Source organism: Anabrus simplex, chromosome 1 (assembly GCF_040414725.1).
Source record: "Anabrus simplex isolate iqAnaSimp1 chromosome 1, ASM4041472v1, whole genome shotgun sequence".
In the NCBI taxonomy this organism is placed as follows: domain Eukaryota; kingdom Metazoa; phylum Arthropoda; class Insecta; order Orthoptera; family Tettigoniidae; genus Anabrus; species Anabrus simplex.
The window spans coordinates 500,237,976-500,261,236 of NC_090265.1; the positions used below are offsets into that span (position 1 = coordinate 500,237,976).

Here is a 23,261-nt window from a genome sequence, read left to right on the forward strand (position 1 = left end):
GCCAACGACTTGGACTTAATGGCAGATTGTGCTGAAAGCCTGCAGTCTAACATTTTGGAACTCGAAAATAGGTGCAATGAGTATGATATTAAAATTAGCCTTTCCAAGTCTAAAGTGATGTCAGTAAGTAAGAAACCTAAGAGAATTGAATGGCAGGTTTGGAATACAAAACTGGAACAGATAGATCATTACAAGTATTTAGGACGTATATTCTCCCAGGAATGGAGATTTAATAAAGGTGCAGCAAAGTTAATGCGATCAACAACATATTCCGTAAGAAAGAAGTCAGCTTCAGGACGAAACTATATTTATAATACGCGGCACGTAAGGCTTTACACTAAAAAACAAATATCGCCAACCTACTGTCTTTCTTCGAATGGCTCATCACTGCTGCCAACTCGACTAGTTATATACTGAAATCACGAAATATAACCATCAACAAACTAACCTCAAAGTACAGTAAGTAACAATAATGGAGATTCCCTTACCGAAGTAAATGATAAATCTAAAAATTCATAATTAAGTCGGTTTTCTAGCTCAATGAGGAATTAAGGAAATAAACTCTCTCTCTCTCTCTCTCTCTCTCTCACTCACTTTCAAGTTATATATTTCTGCCTTTATTTGGATATACGCATTACTATGCGTTTGCCTGATGTAAATACAGTACTTCAGCTCCTTCTTGAAACTTGCTATTACTAGTCGGACTGACGTGAAACCACGCGGTAATAATACACACAAGCAAATATATTATATGTAGATATGCCGTAAGTAAATAAGAATATACAAAGGCTTATTCTCCAAACCGTACAAAATTCGTGACAAGACAAGGTTAAGTTAGGTTAAGTTGATAACGAAATTTCCTCCCATTTCAACAGAATTGATCTTTATAGAGGAGATAACGTTGCTTGCCTTTTCGGAAGAGTTCTTGCAGATTTTTGTTGCTACTTATACATCCTAATGGAATTCTATACATATGAATTGGGCGGAATAAGTCCGTAATTCGTCATTTAACACAAATTACGTTATTCGAACGTGCCACAATTCTACTTACCTGGTATTACCAAACAGATTTACAATCCTACAGAAAAAGAAAATATGTTTTACTTATACCCAGAAATGTAACACTCGTGATTTTCATAATATGGCAGTGGTAAGTCAGGAAAAAATCATGACTTCATAGTGCAAACCTGCAGGATTAACAGTAAGACGTCATGTCGGCAAGTAGGGTCCCTAAACTGTATGGTGAGTGACACTGAATCAAACCCAAAAGTTGGAAAATAACTACAAATCACTACCTTCCGTATTAAGAGGTGAGAAGGAGTAAGGTTGTACGCTTAGTGTATAAGATTACATGGCAGGGAGTATACACCGGACTGTTTACAGACTAACTTTGTTGTTCGGTAATGAAAGTTGGCTTGACTCAGGATATCTTACTCATAAGTTGGAAGTAACAGACATGACAGTATTCAGAATGATTGCTGGTAAAAAAAAAAGGTGAGAAAAATGCCAGGAGGATACTCCGAATGAGGATATAAAAAGCTAAGTTAGGATAGAAATATAGAGTCCGCCCCGCAAGGATTATAACATAGTATGTTAGTTTCAATGTTGCTATTCTTGCCTAAAAATGATTCTCGAGGAGAGATGCATTCATTACACCTGCCAGGGTCCAACCTACCCACCCCTAGAAGTATATTTACTTTTATAACCAAAAGTAATGGTCCAGGCACCATTATCCATTGATTCTGGAAAGGATCACGGGCATTGGCCGAGATATCGAAGATTAAGGCGTCATTCTTACTAATATAAGGAGATAGAGATTTCGTTACCAACCACTGCAGAAGAAAAAAGGCTAAAGAGACCCGCAAAGTTTGAAAGTGCCATGGTGTCGGACGATCTCAATTCGTTATTAGAAAGGTATTCGGAAACAACGCATACCAGGTCGGGAATATGTCCGGGACATATAAAGGAATTCGCAATGCAGCGAACATTAAATATTACTATAGAGAAGATGAAGAACACTTCCCGAGTAATGTGTGGAAAAGAAAGAATGCTCTGATACAGAACACCAAACAGATAGTGAAAATGAAACTGCTTCAAAGTAAATGAAAGAAGGAAGTTTAAAGTAATATAAATCATTTAGAAGGTCAACGTACAAGAAACGAAGTATGGAGAAAGAGATTGTGTAACATAAAGGTCCATTAGATGTGTGAATGGAAGTATAATGTAAATATATTGTGACCAATATATTTAAAAATAACTGGGAGGTGAAATGTACCATTACGTTACAGTTGAGGTGATCTTTAATATGGAGATGTAGCGGATAAAATGGCGCGGAGCAGCTTCAGACAGCGCAAACATATATGAAGTGTATCCAAGATGCAAGTTGATCGTAATTAGAAGACGGAGACTTATAAAGACCGGCGGAAAAAAAGGAGTTTCTTAGATAGAACAACTATGGTCCTTAAAAAATAATTGAATTCAATCTATTCTTAACTACCTTGAAAAAGAAGATCGCACTTGAAAAAATAGTAATTTACTGCGAACCAAGAGGAGTGTTATTAACGTATGAGAAGAAAGCCGAGAAGTAATAATATACATTCTAGCGGAGAATTTAGTCATTTACGGCTGCAAGATAAGCCGAGACGAGAGAAATACGCATACATTTCTGTTTTAAAATATTGGAGTTAAAGAAAGCTACGGGCCAGCGTAAGAATGAGGAGAAAAGGGCGAATTACAGTACAATATGTGGCTGAATACCGTCAAGAACAGCAGAAATATTACTTAGAAGCATTAGTCAACGTTCATATTTGCTAGTAGGCTTATAATGGAAGAACTAGATATACAGTATATTCTGCCCAAATAATGCTTTCTTCCTGCATGGACACCGGCGATATGATGAAACACGCTTATAACTGGTGGAGAAGGACTGCCCGAGATGCTATGACTCAAACCAGGGCTGCCGAGACCGATGCCCAGCTGTGACGTATACGGAGATGGAAGCTGATTACTCAGAGATGGCATAACACACGAGCAGGAGCCAGCAGCTGACCCAATCGAGACGAGATAAGTAATAAATTTCCAAATTACCTGTTCAAAGTTATTTGTAGTTGTTGAAATAAAATAGTAGGAGTGAAGAATTGCCTACAAATAAATTATATGTGCCAGTTTGTGAATGTCAGTGCTAGATTTTAAGTTAACCGCGAGCGTGTGCCAATTTGAGTAATAGTTACACTCGTAATATGATTTTAGGTTATTGTAAGCATATATGGAGTGTGTATATCGATGTTAATGTACCAATCTACGCGGAAAGATTATTTAGCTTTGAACTAGGCGAGATCAGGAAGAGAATCTATGAATTGCAGAGAAGAGACCAAATCGGCAGACATGGCCATTATGACTGTATTATAAGAAGAAATGGATTAAATATTGGGAATTCGCGGTTAATAAGGAGATGTCGTCGATGGACTAGAAAACCGTAACAGAGATGTTTAGAAGAAATGAATTGAGAATATATATATGCATATGAGTTTATAAGAAGAGATATATATGAGGAATATGAAGTATTGGAGTATATTATTTGTTTCGTCGTGTGAGTAAATGAAGGAAGATGATGTTACGGATTTATGTGTTATGGATATTGTATGATAAATAATACGCAGGCTGCGAGTTAGGTCATGCTCATATGAATATAGAGATACAGTCCAGGTGATTAAATGTCGATTGGTAGTATAACATGAGAGAGTATGCAAGGTTAATTGAATATCACATACTTAATGGAGTAGATGTAGGGATATTAAGGAACATCGCCTGACAGAACGAATGTTTCCCAATGAGAATGTAGATTGGTGAATTGAATTACAACGTAGTATTGGCGCATCGGTAAATGATATAAGAATTTATTTCAGTTACAGTAGCATATACATATAATCGTACGGCACGATTTTCATAGTTTGTACTGATTGGCTATTCTATGAGCGGCACTTACTGATAATATATTTGATTTCCACTGGCATGTACGAATGAATATGACAATATTTACTTAGTATTACTATAGATATAGTATTTTAAAGTGTGGTGACAGTTTGATACCACATTCAGGAAACTTATTGATTATCTCGTATCTCGAAAAGTTAATACAAAAATCTAAACTAAATATGAAGAATCCCCACATCCACCAGAAATAAAGAATCAGACCTCATAAGATTTAACCCCATGTACTATTTGAATGCAAAATGATGAACTGAAATAATTCAACGAAGTATTAATGACAAGTTATGAATGAAAGATTGTAATGAACCCAATTTCAACTCTGTCAATTGAAATAATTTATGTATTTAAGTTGAATGTGTAACATATTTTCATTTTCTTTTCTCTACAGCCTGCAATGCAATCTTATTTGATACCATATTAGCATGCTAATAAACTAGTGTTAGGATTATTTCTGTATTTTCTTTCTGAAAATAGGTAATGATATGTAGCCATAAGGTAATATATTAGTGATAACAGTAGTAATCTATGAGATGATATGATCAATATCATGGTTACTTGCTTGAATATGGGGGGTTGAATGATTGATATGCGAATATTTTTACTCTTCAACGGAACCTGCGATTATATTAACAGTTTTTATGGACGAAGTTGATATTTTACCCTGAGAAGCTGGCGGGAACATATGCCTACTACCACCATATGTGATTTATGCAATTAACCCCCGTTCTTGAAGTAGATCAAAGAGATGATGTTGGGTGGTAGGGGATAATATTGAAGCTATTAGAGGGATAGTGAGGGAGATGAAGGATGTTTGTACAATAAACCAAACAAAAGAGATATTTCAGAACCAGTCCAAGAAATTTGAAAAGTTGGAGGTATGGATAAACGAGAAAACAGGAGTGACTACTGCGAAGATGGGAAGTAATGAAGCTGAAATTTTGGAACTAAAAGAGAAAGTTAAAAATCTGGAAGAAGAGGCGACGAAATTGAAGAAAGTAGAGGCGAACTGCTTCCAGGAGCGTATGAAGAAATGTTTATTCATATATGGAGTGAAGGAAGACTTAAAAGAGGCTAAAGTAGATCTCATATATAAGTTGACCGAAGTCATACAGAATAAGATGAAGATCAACTTTAGCGAAGTGGATATTGACGATGCTGAAAAGGTCGGAAAAGTGAGAGGGAATAGGCCAATCAAAGTGAAGCTGCTATCAACTTTGATTGCGGAAATCATCGTGAGGAATGCGGGCAATCTGCAAGGCGAAAAAATATGGGTGAGAAGAGACATGGGGAGTGAAGGCAGTAAGTGCAGAAACACTATTCACTTGTTCGTTCGGTATAACTAGTTGATGATGACTAAAGCAGGCTACAGTGACTATATTAATAATGCAAAGTGTGGCCAAGTCCGTGCGGCCCCATGCTCGTCCCAACCACTCCAATAGTGTATCACGGCAAAGTTAGCGGCAAAGAAAGTGAAGAAAATATAAATTAATTAAAACGAAACACACTGAATCACATAATTATAATTTCTATTACATATTTATTACTTGAAGAAACAGGAAAATAATGACACTAGCATACACATTAATAACATCCAAGTTCTCTATTAGGTAGACAGAATGTTGTTTACACAGATTGCATGAGCTTATAACTGATTCCACTGCAGGCTACATACAATCCGTAGGCTACATACTGCATGTACATAAGTTATATGAGAAATCTATTTATTTAGAATAGAAGACAGCGCTGATTCACAAGTTTTTAAATGCCAGATAACACTGAATGGAAAGAAGCCTCTCAGACATCTGACCTCCTTAATCATGATGCGACTGAAATAGGTCAGCTTTTACTGTTATTGCACAAGCGTTTCTGGAGTTAATTCCCTCAGTATATACTGTGTAATTCAGTGAGACAGGCGACTTCTACATGCGGTGACCAAATGGATTATCTTCAAACACATTTTGCTGCTAATATAGTTAGTTATTGTGCATTTTTCTCTATCTGCCCAAATCTTCTTTGACACTCGCTTGCTGTGCAAGTGTGGAGGAATGTTTATAGTCAACAGTCAGGTGTATGATTAAAGTGAAATTTAAGATAAAAGTGATCAATGAAGTGTTCGGAGTGACAATTAGAAAGGAGTATCTCAAATTGCTACAGGTGGCAATTCCTTCCAGAAGTATTAAAAGTTATTAAATATTTGCATGTGCATACCATTTTAAGTTACGCTGTCAAAGTTAAACACGTACATTTGAAAATTCCCCAACATTCACATTGATTTACCAGATTAGTTTGTATCTTCTACATTATGTAGTATTCAAAAGAATTCTGGTCAACTTACTGTATCAAATACAATTTAAATTACAGATGCATATGCTGCCACAGAATTGCTGCCAGGTATATTATACTTTTCTTTCTTATCGAATCAGTGTTTAGGCTAAATACAATTTACCTCGTTATGAATGTTTTCAACAATTCATGACAGTCAGGCACCGGAACTGCAGAAATTTCGTTCTTCACTTTAGATACCAAAATGATTTTTAAGTCAATAGACATGCTTTATTGCTTCTATACATCATTCTACCACTCCAGCCTACAAGTTGGACGCCGACTTTTCATCTCAGGGTCGAATACGGGTAATCCCAGATGATATTTCGAAATTTAAAAACTAAATTTAAATTAATAAGCAGGAAAGGTAAAGCGTTAAAGAAAGTTATGAATGAGAACCCGTTGCAAAAACTAATTTCATTTAAAACCTTGGCAGTATGACAGAAAAAATAAAAACTATATTAAAAATATAAATAATAAAATTCACATGAAAGTCCACTAGTAATCCATTTGGATATTAAATAATTCCTTTATACCTTCAATTGAGCACTTATTGAATATGTTAAATCGGTATAGTTTAATATCATTTCCACTCATCGATCTTTTAACACAATACAACACTCCCTCAAAATCTCGAAATCCTAGAGAAAAATACTCATGGAGTGGTTTAAGGTTTGTTTACATTACTTTAAAATATATTTTCAAGGCCTTTTTACAACAGAAAAATTACCGACGTAAATCATTACAAATCATTAGAGTTTGTTTGCGCTCTTGTTGCGTTTCATTATTAAAATTATTAATATCATTATTCCAAAATGTAATTGACCTATGCTATCTTTCAAAAAATTAAATCATCATTTTGCCGAATCATTGAGAGGATTTACTAATGCGAACCGAACACGACTGAACAAGTATATCTGATTTAATTCACTGACATGAGTAGATCTAAGTAAACAATTCAAACACACAAACACAGCTAGCTGTCTAATTACTGTATTCCACCAACAAGGAAATTTGCGTTAACAAAATCACACTAATAATAAATCTGTAGCTAAGAGCCCTACGTGATATAAACAAATAAAATCCCCCAAAACGTTTAACTACACTGACTTTACTGCAGTGGAAACAGAGCCCCTGCCTCAAAGACATGCCAACCACATGAAACTAAGTCCATAATCAACAAATTACCACAATCACAAAACAGAATTTCTGTTGTCATGGGCACCCGCAACGGGGGGCAAGGGGAGCACTTGCCCCCCCCCCCTGGAATTCTAAAGATGTTGATGTTCAATTGTTTAATATCATACCAGATTATTTCATAAATTGAAATTACTGACAGTCATCTAGCATATGTTAAAATTGGAAGTTTCTGTAAACAGTTTAATGTTGCTGACGTTATATTGGTTTTTATATTCAAGAAAATTGTTAACGTGCCCCCCCCCCCGGAAAAGATCCTGCGGGCGCCCATGTCTGTTGTCAAGTACACATACAAGAAATGTAAACCACACATGTAAAGAAATAAATCCATGATGACAACCATCAATGAAAACCCAAGTCCAGTAGCCCGGTCGAGAATCGAAGCGATGTCCCTCAAGACATCCAATTACAGCAATTCAGATGGCGTTAATTAAGTAAATAAACTTGTGCTGTGATTCTACTGAATCAATTGGAACTGTTTATGAAATAACATCTTTAGTACTCTTCGATGTCTTATCTCAACATGAAATCATCTTTCACAGTCAGATACGGTCGCAAGAAGCCTCATATACTTGAGAGTAAACATTTATCTTTCAACCCTCTCTTGACGTAACACACATGTCTGCATTTTTTCGCTATCTGCATAAGATAGCAAGTACCTATTCACTCTTTCTTCAGAATACCTTCTAATTTTTGGCCTATCTCTGGCTCTTTAACAACTTCCACTGGTTCAGTATCTCATCAGGATTAACATAATACTCCTCATACCACCATAATTCGGAATACACAATTTCTTGCCTCTATTGTACGTCTCATAGTATCTTATCTCATGTCTCTCATTTATTCGTTCTCCTCTCACTACCGTTCTGTTGTTTAAAATAAGATCCTATCCCAACATGCCCCTAAAATATCACATAAATAAACGTCGATAAACATGAATTATCTCACAGCACAGATCTTTATCTCAACCAAAATCAAATAATCTATATGCCTTTTCATAAGAGTTTAATCCTAATGTAAACATGGTATGTCCACGCCTCTACCAAAGAAAGAGTTGTGATTTGCTGAGAGTGTAGTACGAACCTCCACCCCATTAACGTCTCGTGTTCGGACGTACAGGGCTGCGCATCGCATACGATAACAGTGCGAAGATCTGAACTTCTGAATAAATGACTAAATTTGGATTCTGTTCACTTAGTTTATTGAACACATTCACAATGCACTGCCTATGGTCACTTCTGAGCGGTTTTCCTCTTTTGTGCTTCACTACACGCGATGGTCCTACCTCTTGCTCCATTCCTCTCACTATGAATACTGGCTCACTGACTACTGCTGCTGCAAGATGCAACAACTTATCTCCACACTGTACAGCTTGGGACTTTCCTTTACTACGAAAAGACTTCCTGTATTACACCACGCCTTGTACCTTCATTTCTCGTTATTATTAATCACTATTTTATATTAAAAATATACAGCGGTATATATGACAACCATATTTTAATTTGATTACGTACTCTTCCAAACCCTCTAAATGTAATAATCTAATAAAATGTAATAATGTAATAAAATGCCACGTACTACTTTCCTTCGAGCTCGCATACAGTCGAGTGAGTGCGACGATTGCTTCTCCAATCAACTACGTCTATGTCCACGTGCAAAGGCAACGTGCTCCACCTATTTGTTTACATCAGGATTAAACTCTCGTGAAAAGACATATATTCACCTACGAAGACTCTAAATATAAGCTGTAATACTCGTTTATGTTTACTGGTGAGAGTCCGCAGCACAACACTGATGGGTTTTCTCGAAGAACAAAACCCCCATGCAACATGTCAATACGCTAACATGCTCACTTAAACTACTTTAAGTGTACATAATGCCATCTAATCTGTATCCCCACTACATTAGCCCTTTCCCGCCCGCATTTTCACTCCGCTTATCCCCAGGTTTTAACCTATTATTTAGCAAAAACTGAAACAGACCGTATTGTTTCAGAAAAAGTTATATACAGTAAAAACTATTGATCACAATGCATTCAAATTTTCAATAACATTAGAAAATATACCATCACATCCATTTCTCTGTTTATTGAGTCATAATGTGTCGTCGTCGTCCCCCCTCGTGATACTCGACACAGAGACAGTCTGCATTTGCCACATTCCCATGTTGCCTGAATCCCTCAAAACCAATAATCACGTGATTTTGTAAGTGGAATGATGGCCATGTATATAAGATTTTATTTCATCTGGGCGAGGGTCTTCCCATTCTGTTTTTATCTTACCGGAATGCGACTGTTTGAAGGCTGCATTGTTATATGCGCAATAGGCTATGTCACTGAATAGTTTTTCTCCTCCTAACATACGTAAAAAACAATCTCTTTCCCCTAATACTCTTTCCGAATTATGCGCAGGTTCAACATCATCCATGTAATCATTCGGAGTAACGAGACGTAATATTTGTGTTACCTGAATTGCCGTGGCATCGCCATCAGGTCCGATTTATCGATATTCGTTTTCATTCACATCACTGTTATCACTAAAATTATCTTCGTTGATACATTATTCACTCATTACAAATTCACCTGCACCCCTACTCAAGGATTCTGTGTCACTTTTTTCGCCCATATTCAGCTCAGTTTCAATATACGCGATATTCAATCCCGCCATGTTTACGGACGAAACAGCTGACCCGCGCTCGCGGAAGTTCAAGACCGTTGCCTAGGCAACGTCAAGACAGATTATCTGTCTTCCTTTATTCTCTAAGACTTGTAGATCACACTGCGTGTTCATAAAAGCTTTATAAACACTTCACTGATGAGAAAAATAAAAAACTATCGCACAGATCGCAGACGAATGCAGATAATGCAGCCGGGCGCTTTCGGGCGCTAAGGACCGGAAGGCTAAATGAACAGTCGGACGCTTTCGGGCGCTAAGGGCCGGAAAGGGTTAACACACGCTGATATTTCATTAACACAGAAGATTGTTTCGACACACGCTCAGGAACATACTTTGAGGATAAAATTAACACCATTACTCTTGAGCTATTTACATAAAAATTAACACCCCCAAGGCATTAGTACCACAAAGTAACTTAGTCTAACCTAGCCGGCACTTGCTACATAATTAACACAGATAAATTAAATTATTACATGCAATAAATGAGTATATACAAATTTACATGACAACTAGCCGTTATTATTCATAGATTAAATTCAATCAGATGTACTCATCCTTGTCCTCGTCGTTCTATGATTCAGCAATGCACCAATTTAGGCCATCAGGTCAGCTCAACGATGCCACGTTCACAGCATCATCATACTGGAAATACGACGGTCCTTAGAGTTCTTCTCCATGGTCAGTTTCTGATGTGCACTGTCCCGAAACGATACGATTCACGACACAGTATTGCAGTTCGCGTCTCTCACAAGATGAAATACCGTGAGCATAGAAAGAACAGACAGTGTAATTTATCACACAGCACAGACAAACCCACAATCAAATAATGCCTTTCACGATTCCGTCTGTTACAAGTTCACGACTTTGTTACTTATCAAATTTCACTCTACTCGCACAGCAATTGGCTCACTACTTCACATAGCTATTTACGCACCAGTTTATAAAAGCAACCATTAATATCTTCCCTACGGGAAAATCCCTGCGGATTAAGTTCGTTTCTCCAATATCACAGTCATTATCTCTGCCTACGGAAATGCTCAATGTACTGACTCCCCGTTTTCCAAACGATATTCATACAACGCGACCGACTCGTTCAATTCAAGATATCAGAGTGAGCTCCTGATTAGTGCGTGGCGTCATACGCCACTTGCGTACTTCCTAGTATACACATCAGAGTTTCCCCTTTACATTACATTATACTTCCTGTCGCTGGTTATCACATCGTTTAGCTTCACAAGCAGCCAAGATACTTTAAATTAATTTATACGTGATTTTAATTGCCCTATTTACATGTTATAATACTTTTTTCTGGACTTCAACCTTGATTCGCAATATTATTTTGGTACTACTGCTATCATTTCAATTACTAATTTGCGCGCTGATCTGTGATCCCTCTGTCCAAATTTTCCGCCGGTAAATATCTTAGCTCTGTTTCATCTCGTTCTGAAGTGTCTCTCTCTACCGAACGGAAAGTTCCAGTGACCTATATGATGCAACATGCGCCAATCCTTTACACGTGTAGCTCTTGGAGACATGATTCGGCTTGCCGGATTTCCACATACATGCTGCTTCAATACGAAATATTCTTCCCCGTGTTTATTTAATTAATGACAAAATATGTATATGTCAATGATATCGAAACCAATTGAGTTCATCGTTTTAGTTAGAAAACAATTATTCCTCTTCTAATACAAAAATAATGTAAGCTCTTTTACAAATCATAATGTGCTCTCTTTGAAATATTTAATTTGAGCTCTCATAAGGTAAGCGATCTGGATCTAAACTAGCTAAACTCTTTAAACATTTCTCACAGTGCCTGGAATTCTTCTTAATGCTCTTAATTAGATAATTCAAAAAACAATACAGAGACTTCTTTTCACTGGGGGTCAAGCTTAGGCTCGTTTTGCTGAAATGTTGAGGTATTTCGGGGTCTTGCACTTGCACTTTCTTCTTACACTCTATTTGCTCGCGCAATCAAGAAAACTTGTTAGATCCTCCCTATCACCCTCCTCATAGCTTCCTGTCTTCACATCCTTCATATATTGAGAGAGCACGATCAATTTCAAGTTCTGTTTGAACTGTAATGCTGTAGGGACAGGTTGCTTGGCTCTTATAAGACTGATCATATTCTCTAATTGATCTTGTGTGAACCTCGAAGTTTGAACAAAATGATACTGGTACTCATTCAGTAACACAGCCTACAACTCAAGTATGGATTTTGTGCAGAGAATAATTCCAGTTTGTACAGGTTTCCAAGCATCTCTCTCTCCTGTTTTAAGATTAAAAACGATGTCCACAAAACGGTTGAGAATGGATATATTTTCGTCATATGTATAAGAATGGCGTTTGCTGAATATCATGGTTATGCTACGAGAAGCCATAAGTGCAAACCATTTTTCAACCAAGTCTATGAACCAAGTAGTAGTGTAAAATTCTGAACGATTCAGTTCTTCAGCCAGGAACTTCAGAGCACTACTGACAGACTGATTTATCACCCTGGTAGAAGATGATGCCGGCATCTTATTAAAACAGGTACTGAAACAGGAACGCCCTTACTTTAGCTTAGTGGAGAACATGGATTGACGCCAGGGCGTGTACGGTCTATGCTCAGAGAATCGGAGAGAGAAGGGTAGTGCAATAAGTTCTCATTAAGTGGAACTTGAAGTTTATTCAAGAAAAATAGATAAATCATATCACCTTTACAGATGAATAGTTGAAGTTTGAGTATCCGGAAAGATGTAGAGAAGGGCGTCGTGGCTCGCCGTCGGCGTCGGTAGTCATCCCTCAGCGTCGGCGTCGTCTCACGTCGCTCAACGCCACTGAACTCCTCCCCTCGCCATAGAACTCCTCTCAGCACTGCACTGAAGGCTGTGACACGACACTGTTTCTTAAATACACGAGTTCCACTGTCAATAGTGTTGGGCGCAAAATACATCGAAGAAATTAATTCAGAATCACAGTTCCGTGATGATCAAAATTAGCACTGTTTAGTAAATGAAATATTCATTGACGAACTTGAAGTTATAGGCAACACAAAATCTGGAACCTTCTGTGACTTTGAGGTTCAACCGTGTGCAATTTCACTTAACCACAGTTCAAAGAAAAGAAATAAATCAAGTCCCTCGGACACAGTCCTTCGTAATGTTCGTAATGAATACGAAGAAGTGAATGCAATGTTTTAGCACACACAAACTTGGAAATACATTAAGGTTTCTACGAAGACAGTTTTAGTGGATCACAGTAAAATCTCGTGACTTGAAACCAAGTTTTCGTAGAGGAACAGTTTATGAATTGTAACATGCAGTCTTGTGAAAAGAAAACTAAGTTCCACTAAGACACAGTCTTTACGAAGTAAGTTGCACAGTCTCTCGAGAAGAAATGTAGGCACAGTCTTGACGAAGTAAATTAAACACAGTCTTTCAAAAGAAATTAATTTTCCACTGAGACACAACAATATTTACGAAGTAATTTAACACAGTATCTCGAAAAGAAATGTAGGCACAGTCTTTACGAGGTAAATTAAACCTTGAGGTACAACCTTTTATGAAATGAAGTTAATTCTCACTAAGGCGCAGTCTTTATACACTAAGTTAATCACACTCTTTATAAAAGCACAGTTTTCAAAAAGGTCTATGTGACAGCAATTAATGTACAGTCTCTGCAAGACGAAATTCACAAGTCAAAACAATGTTGATCAGCTAAACCGATTCTATCACTTGTATTACTATTGAACAAGTCTTCTGAGGCAACTTATTTCCTTCACGCGAAGTGTAAGTCCCACAAGTATACGTTCGACACTTAGACACTCGAACCGTCTCGCGTACCTTCTACCATCCGCCCTCAACCGGGCAGAATAACAGTCTATAATCCCACAGCTGGCCCGCAAGGCGTGGCAACTGGGACACGACGAAACACACTCTGAATTCTACGGAGCTATCGGGCTCCATTTATACCCACAGGTCGGCCAGAAAGGTTGAAAATACGAGATTATTTAACCTTCCATATCTTGTCCATCCTTCCGCTGTTTTTCTTGAAATTTTGTATAGTGATATTTGTTGTTTAGGCCTACAATATGACGTGCTTCAAATTACGATCAAACATCCCGTTATGGATATAGTGAAATCGAAGGAATGGAACGTTCGTCCGTGATGTCACTCGGCCTTGGCTGGTATACTGCAGCGAGCGATCACCAGCCTGCGTTGTCACACATGATGTCTGCGCGCTCGGCGGTCGTTTCAAATCTTCGCAGACGGGTGTTAGCGCGTTTTCCACAAGAAATACTTGGACAGCGAATGCTGACAGGGCATTCCCGTTTCAGTACACATCTTATTCAGTACCTTTCGGTGTTAACTTGAAATTGAATTTCTGTGGGTATGCAATTAGTCCTTCTACATGGGATACCTCGACTTGAACAGAGGTAGGCCAAATTCTTCAGCAATTGATTGTGGGATACACTTTGGCATTACTGAGCATGCCTTTAATATTCTTGAAAAGGTGAACTGTATCTGGAATGACATAGATTTTCTTGTTTTCATCACAAGAATGCAAGAAATAATTCACTATCGTCCTGTGACATCCTGCAGTTACATCGACACTCCTTCCAAATCATTGATTTAAGTGTACCAATACCTGACACAACTGCCAACTTCATTATAATGTCTAAAATAATATTGTATTTGCATACACAGCGCCATCTGTACTGTCTCCAGTGATAAAGAATGTAACTGTTTCCGTTCGCTTCATAATTCACCCAACATAAACACTAAAGCATGTGTGTAGCTTGCCCATTATGATCAGGCAAAGTGAATTTTCCATTGAATGCATTGCATAAGTTGACATATTCATTCCCTGGTGTAATGGACTTTTTTTCTATAAATAGGTCTCATTGTTTTTCTTCAGTGCTAAAGAGATCAGTTTTTATTTTGAGGAACTTAATAACAGCCTCTAGAGCTTTCCTACGAAGGGCTTTGGGAAGGAAACGTATCACTTCATAACCTGTATTTCCACAATACAGTTTTAATTTGAGAGTTTTTATTGTCACGTTTAACCAAAATGTATTTTTTTCGCTTAATAAACAAATCTTGCCACTATTGAACACTTTGATAAGGTTTTTCTTTACGCTGTGCAAATCATTTGTTTTGTTTTGTCTGATAATACGTTTAAATTTATATTACGTGTGTTTCAGTCTGCGATTTTGCTTCTTGGACTTTTTGTAATGGTTTTTCTACTGCTGCAACTTCTCATTCAAAGATTTTACGGTGTCTATATTTGAATGAGGCAGACTGCAACTTGCTATTGAAGGCTCGCTCGGTGAAGCAATTGCTGAGTTAAAAATTCCAGCATTCTCTTCCATATCTGGTAGATTAGAATATGTATTCTCCTCTCTTCCTGAATATTTCTTCTTTTTGGACTGCATAGTTTCCGAGTGATGAGAGGCTTCCTTCTTTTCGGGGGCTCTCGGTGAGAGAAATTTGTGGTAACAGCATTACATCTAAAAATGCTTTTGCCATCCCCTCGTACTTTTTCCCACATATGCGGCTCAAAGTGTGCCTAGTGAAACAAAATAACTTACCGGTCATTGCAGCCAACTACATTGTGGGTACTTAGAGTTCCTTTAAAAAATTAGTATCATGGACTTACTTCACATAAACGCGATACGTCAGTAAGAGACCACCCTTGTATTTTAACCATAGCTTTCTTCCATTTGGGTCCCTGGGAAATACCTTCGTTAAAAATCCTTTCTCCGGCCCGTTGGTACAGCCAAAAGCACAACAACCCGGAATTTTCATCAACTCTGTGAACTACGACCATTAAAACAACGTGTTTACAATAAAGTGTTACGGACGAATATGGCGGATCGAGTGCAACTCCAGGCACAGCCAATCAGAAATCGAACAGAGTTGGCCGCCTTTTTTTATATTGTCATAGTAAATTGATCTAATGAGTAGTATGCGCGAAAGGAATAAATTTGGAGAGAAAAAGATCGTTAGAGCTACACATTTGGCTGCTGATCTTGAAGCAGAGAACGTGTCGAAATGCGGGAAGGAAACATGGTTTAAACCAGGGCCTCTCAAACGCCCAAAATCTCACGCGTTCAAATTGAGGCGTAGAGTTCCTGTGCACAGTGCATCGGTCCCATTCCGCTCGGCTCGGACCAACGCTTCGTCTCTGGGCTACTCGGCTAAAATCGGCTCAACTCTGCTCAACTCGGTTCGGATTTGGAGCGCTATGGAGCAAGTGAGGAAGGGGGAGACAGGCGGAGCGAGCGAGGCAGGCGTGGGGAAAGAGAGAGACAGCGCTATTGCTCCAAATCGAGGAGTGGGGTCTGTACTCTGGTCAACCAAGCGAAGTCGTCTTTTGCACCGTACACAGGGCATGCACCAGTCTGAGAGGGCCTGGTTTAAACTGTAAAATCGGAATGCTACTGGATACAAATGTAAATAGCGGTAACCTAAAGGATGTCTGATACGTAACGCCAAAGTTTTGGTACAGTATGTGTTGTGCAAATCTGCATTATGCACGAAGCGGTATGTGGGAGCCACACAAGAAGTATTCGCGAAGTGCCTGGCGGATATTTTATCTCATCCACTAGATAGCAGTAATCCAGCCGCCTACACCCAAACACCTACTCTTTTATTATTTTCACCCCATCAACAAAATTTGTTCATAATTCCGGATAAACACATATAGGTAACAACCATTCCACCTGGTACAACTTCCCTTGTTCATCCTTTGTAGCATATACTTTTTTCGTTAATGGAAAAAGTTTGCCAACCGTTTTTGTGAGCAAGGTTCACTCGACAACATTGATATTGATCTCGAGAGCCGTAGCGCTATCATCAAACTTCATGCGCTTATCCATAATCAATTCAGTGCCTCCACATGAAGTGTCTAAGGGCGTAACTACCTTCTTTCTTTTTGGTATCCTTGGTTATTGTGGAAAATGATTTGTTCTCAATTTTGCTAATAATTTTATCCAAAAATTGCCTTTTGAACCCGTTGCATTTTGTTTTGCTATAAAATAAATAGTATCCAACTCAGTTTTAAGATCTACTTCTGACATGGGTATATTATTAGCTCTATAAATCATACTGTAAAATGTGGCCCTCTTATGTGCTGCCGGGTGTACGGAATTTTGTCTAATGACGTTCGCAGTTGGAGTGGGTTTCCTGAATAGTTTAAACCTACGTTTATTAGAGTCATTAATAATTGTAATGTCAAGAAAATTTAACGCTTTATTATTTCCACTTTCGAAAGAAAATTTAATCTGTGAATCCATATTGTACAATTGTTCTAATACCTCCTCTCCATTAGTAATGCTATGATCAGTTATTGTAAACGTATCATCTACGTACCTCAACCAGCTTATTATTCCTTTAATGTTGTTGATTTTATTATTTTCACCTATAGTCACAGTAAAATATACGAAATCACGAATGTTTTCAAGAAAATATGAAAGTTTCTTTTAAAACAATCAATAACAACACTCATCAATTCTTTGATCAGCACACTACCAATAACGGCAATAGCAAATTTCAGAAATTAGGTGTTCACAAATTGAAGTGTCAGCAGTGTTCCGCCAGTTATATTGGACACACAGGCCGCAATTTTAACATAAGATATAATGAACATGTTAATGCGTCAAAGTACGGCTGATTCTCAGCATTCGGTTCTAATATGGACGATACCATTCATACATTCAAGGACATACAACAAGACCTTCAAATTCTCCATTTATGTACGAAAGGAAATCTATTGAATATTTTAGAAAACATTTTTATAAATACTGATCAAAAATGTAACCCGGAGGAAATCAATATACTTTTCGAGGAATTAATCAATAATTTTTTTCACGAAGGCGCGTGAGTAATACTTTACCTTACGCTTCTCCCCTTACATCAAACTCCCCTAAACCTCCCCTCATAGTCAGTCCTCAACAACCTTCGAGGATTAGCTTTAGCACTTAAGATGGAGTGGTCGACGTAGAACGGGCAAAAAGGCGAGTGACCGGATGGGCACTTAGTTCACATTTCAATTGAATTTATTCTGTAGTTTCTTTATACTTTTCTTTTTCTTTTTAGGCCCCTATTGTCAGCACATAATCAAGTTCAACTTGCAACATCAGTGTAACTCCACCTTCTAATCAAGAAAGCTATTTTAATGTGGCATTACCACTACACTGTTTTATGTGCAATGTGCATATAATTTTATTCGGACAGCCACTCACGTTGTTTTATAATTCGAAAACTCGTCGTTTCTAACAACAACTTAATCTGTGATTTTAACTGGTCTTCATGCTTCATAAATCATGTTCATGCCGCACCATTTTAACATTGAAGATTGACAAGACGCCATTACGCCGCGTCACAGGATACAAAGACTTTTTATTAGGCTACTTATTTAAATGTGTCCTCACCTTATTTTTAATGTTTTGTATTTGTGACTGAAGATGTTCCATAAGAAGACGAAACATGTATCACGAGTATAATCGAATGTAGTCTTTTTAATAAAGACAATTACAGTATTGTAAAGGTGGAATTATAAATTCAAATTTTCACATGTTTCAGGCAGTAAAAAAGTAACAGTAAAGAACGTAACATAACTGTAGCAAGTGAAAGATTTTTAATTTATTTTTAGTATTAAACTCAACATTGGATTCCACTGCCAAAGAAGGACAAGTGCCTCATATGTGAAAAACAGAAAAATAAATCAGTAGAGGATTTGACGCAAAATGTTTGAAAGCCGGGAAGCTGAGTTCAGTTTTCTAAGGATGTACTTACATCAGCTTGACCAAGAACTAACCAAAAGGGACTTAAATACCCTATATGGTAATAATAACTTGCTGTATTTTTTCAGGAAATACTGTGTATACAATGAGACAGTGTATGAAAGAGGCTCCAGAAATGTTAACTGCTTTGTGTGGAGAGAAAAATACGGGCATTGAGGAGCAAATGAAACTTGTTCTATAAGTTACTACATTTTTATCGGCCAGTCATGGATGAAAGAGTTGACGGCCAAACTGTTGTTTTATAGTGTGATTCATGCCCAGGACAAAACAAAAAACATAACGTTTTGTCTGTTATCCTGTGGTTTCTTCAGACATCAAAGAGCATAAAAAAGATTTCAATAACTTGATTGCAGCCTGATCATAAATACATGCCAGTAGATTCTGTCCGTCCTTCAATAGAAAATAACCTCCAATACAGTTGTATGGTCTCGTTCAGAGCGGCGTACTGTAATTGTTAATTTAAAAGTCAAATCCAAGCCACATGAATTCATTAAAATATCTCACAAAAAAATTAAAAGCTTTTAAAGGCCTTCGACAGAACATTCTACCAAAGCTGACTGTGATAATGGAGAAAAGACGCCGTTATATCAATTTAAAAAGTGTCTTTTTCAAAAGATTCACCATTCATACAGCTATAAAATACTCCAATAATCCTGAAGCTGGGGAGAAAACAGTAACTCTTGGAACTGTAAGGAACATGCGCATTAAACGGAACGTACCTGTTTCACTTAAATGTGTTTATTGAAAACTATCAATACCAGTTATTACAAAATAAAATGACCCGATAAAGTTTGTGTCCAGTATCATAATGAGTATCCACAGATGTCTTCTAACATTCTCTATCAGATGAACTTCCAGAGACAGATGAAAAATGCTAAAATGTAAATGTATGGTATAAAATCATAATCATTAGGTAACCTAGCCTATTTGTCCTATAATAATAGTGTATACAATGAGATAATTTGATATTTATATCACCAACTTCTCCTTTATGCCTCATGTAAAAGAAAAGTTACATATCAGCAACTCTGCAACATGATTCTTTGCCGTAAAAAAATAGTAGTAGTAAATAATAAGAGGATGCTGAGGTATTCAGTGTATTTTTTGTCTGACATGATTCTTATTTTAGTTCAAATTTTTAACTTTTAACAACCAAACTTGTTTCTTTTCCAGTATTATTATTGTCTTATCTCTGCTAATATTCTAGTGTTCTTACCTAATTTGAATCTCACTATTTAAGGTAAAAAATGGAAATTTTCAGTTTGACTAATCTTCCTCAATCAATCAATCAATACTGATCTGCATTTAGGGCAGTCGCCCAGGTGGCAGATTCCCTATCTGTTGTTTCCCTAGCCTTTTCTTAAATGATTTCAATGACATTGGAATCTTCCTTGGTAAGCTATTTCAATCCCTAACTCCCCTTCCTATAAATTAATATTTGTCCTCTTGTATTAAAGCTGTATCTTCATATAGTGATCCTTCCCACTTTTAAAGACGCCACTCAAACTTATTCGTCTACTAATGTCATTCCACGCCATCTCTCCGCTGACAGCTCGAAACATACCACTCAATCAATCAATCAATCAATCAGTCAATCAATCAATCAATGAATACTGATCTGCATTTAGGGCAGTTGCCCAGGTGGCAGATTCCCGGTCTGTTGTTTTCCTAGCCTTTTCTTAAATGCCTTCAAAGAAATTGGAAATTTATTGAACATTTCCCTTGGTAAGTTATTCCAATCCCTAACACCCCTTCCTATAAATGAAAATTTGACCCAGTTTGTCCTCTTGAATTCCAACTTGATCTGAATATTGTGATCTTTCCTACTTTTAAAGACGCCACTCAAACTTATTCGTCTACTAATGTCATTCCACGCCATCTCTCCGCTGACAGTTCGGAACATACCACTTAGTCGAGCAGCTCGTCTTCTTTCTCCCAATTCTTCCCAGCCCAAACTTTGCAACATTTTTATAACGCTACTCTTTTGTCGGAAATCACCCAGAACAAATCGTGCTGCTTTTCTTTGGATTTTTTCCAGTTCTTGAATCAGGTAATCCTGGTGAGGGCCCCATACACTGAAACCATACTCTAGTTGGGGTCTTACCAGAGACTTATATGCCATCTCCTTTACATCTTTACTACAACCCCTAAACATCCTCAATCAATCAATGAATACTGTTCTGCATTTAGGGCAGTTGCCCAGGTGGCAGATTCCCTGTCTGTTCTTTTCCTAGCCTTTTCTTAAATGCTTTCAAAGAAATTGGAAATTTATTGAACATCTTCCTTGGTTATTCCAATCCCTAACTCCCCTTCCTATAAATGAAAATTTGCCCCAGTTTTTCCTCTTGAATTCCAACTTGATCTGCATATTGTGATCTTTCCTACTTTACTCGAATGAAGATCTTTCCTTATATTAACACCTAGATACTTACAATGATCCCCAAAAGGAACTTTCACCCCATCAACGCAGTAATTAAAACTGAGAGGACTTTTCCTATTTGTGAAACTCACAACCTGACTTTTAACCCCGTTTATCAACATACCGTTGCCTGCTGTCCATCTCACAACATTATCGAGGTCACGTTACAGTTGCGCACAATCTTGTAACTTAATTATTACTCAATAAAGAATAATATCATCTGCAAAAAGCCTTACCTCTGATTCAACTCCTTTACTCATATCATTTATATATATAAGAAAACATAAAGTTTCAATACTGCCCAGAGGAATTCCCCTCTTAATTATTACAGGGTCAGATAAAGCTTCGCCTACTGTAATTCTCTGAGATCTATTTTCTAGAAATATAGCAACCCATTCAGTCACTCTTTCGTCTAGTCCAATTGCACTCATTTTTGCCAGTAGTCTCCCATGATCCACCCTATCAAATGCTTTAGGCAGGTCAATCGCAATATAGTCCCTTTGACCTCCTGAATCCAAGATATCTGCTATATCTTGCTGGAATCCTACAAGTTGGGCTTCAGTGGAATAACCTTTCCTAAAACCGAACTGCCTTCTATCGAACCAGTTACTAATTTCACAAACATGTGAAATATAATCGGAAAGAATGCTTCCCAAAGCTTACATGCAACGCATGTCAAACTTACTGGCTTGTAATTTTCAGCTTAATGTCTATCACCCTTTCCTTTATACACAGGGGCTACTATAGCAACTCTCCACTCGTTTCGTATAGCTCCTTCAACCAAACAATAATCAAATAAATACTTCAGATATGGTACTATATCCCAACCCATTTTCTTTAGTATATCCCCAGAAATCTTATCAATTCCAGCCGTTTTTCTAGTTTTCAACTTTTGTATCTTATTGTAAATGTCATTGTTATCATATGTAAATTTTACTACTTCTTTAGCATTAGTCTCCTCCTCTGTCTGGACATTATCCTTGTAACCAACAATCTTTGCTGCTGACTGAATACTTTTGCCTTTTGAAGATCTTCACATACACACTCCCCTTGTTCATTAATTATTCCTGGAATGTCCTTCTTGGAACCTGTTTCTGCCTTAAAATACCTATACATACACTTCCATTCATCACTAAAATTTGTATGACTGCCAATTATGCTTGTCATCATGTTATTCTCAGCTGCCTTCTTTGCTAGATTCAATGTGCTAGTAAGTTCCTTCAATTTCTCCTTACTTCCCCAGCCATTTCTGACTCTATTTCTTTCCAATCTGCATCTCCTTCTTAGTCTCTTTATTTCTCGATTATAATAAGGTGGGTCTTTACCATTTCTTAGCACCCTTAAAGGTACAAACCTGTTTTCACATTCTTCAACAATTGCTCAGTCGAGCAGCTCGTCTCCTTTCTCCCAGTTCTTCCCAGCTCAAACTTTGCAACATTTTTGTAACGCTACTCTTTTGTCGGAAATCACCCAGAACAAATCGAGCTGCTCTTCTTTGGATTTTTTCCAGTTCTTGAATCAAGTAATCCTGGTGATGGTCCCATACACTGGAACCATATTCTAGTTGGGGTCTTACCAGAGACTTGTAAGGCCTCTCCTTTACATCCTTACTACAACCCCTAAACACCCTCATAACCATGTGCAGAGATCTGTATCATTTATTTACAATCCCATTTATGTGATTACCCCAATGAAGATCTTTCCTTATATTAACAACCAGATACTTACAATGATCCCCAAAAGGAACTTTCATCCCATCAACGCAGTAATTAAAACTGAGAGGACTTTTCCTATTTGTGAAACTCACAACCTAAATTTTAACCCCGTTTATCATCATACCATTGCCTACTGTCCATCTCACAACATAATC

General features: G+C 37.5%; 1 protein-coding gene across 2 annotated transcripts in view; it reads left to right on the plus strand.

The window, feature by feature from the left end:
- LOC136857020 (tenascin-X) overlaps positions 1-23,261 on the plus strand; it is a 179,699-nt gene that overhangs the window by 14,773 nt on the left and 141,665 nt on the right. The gene's annotated exons all lie outside the window — the stretch shown is intronic.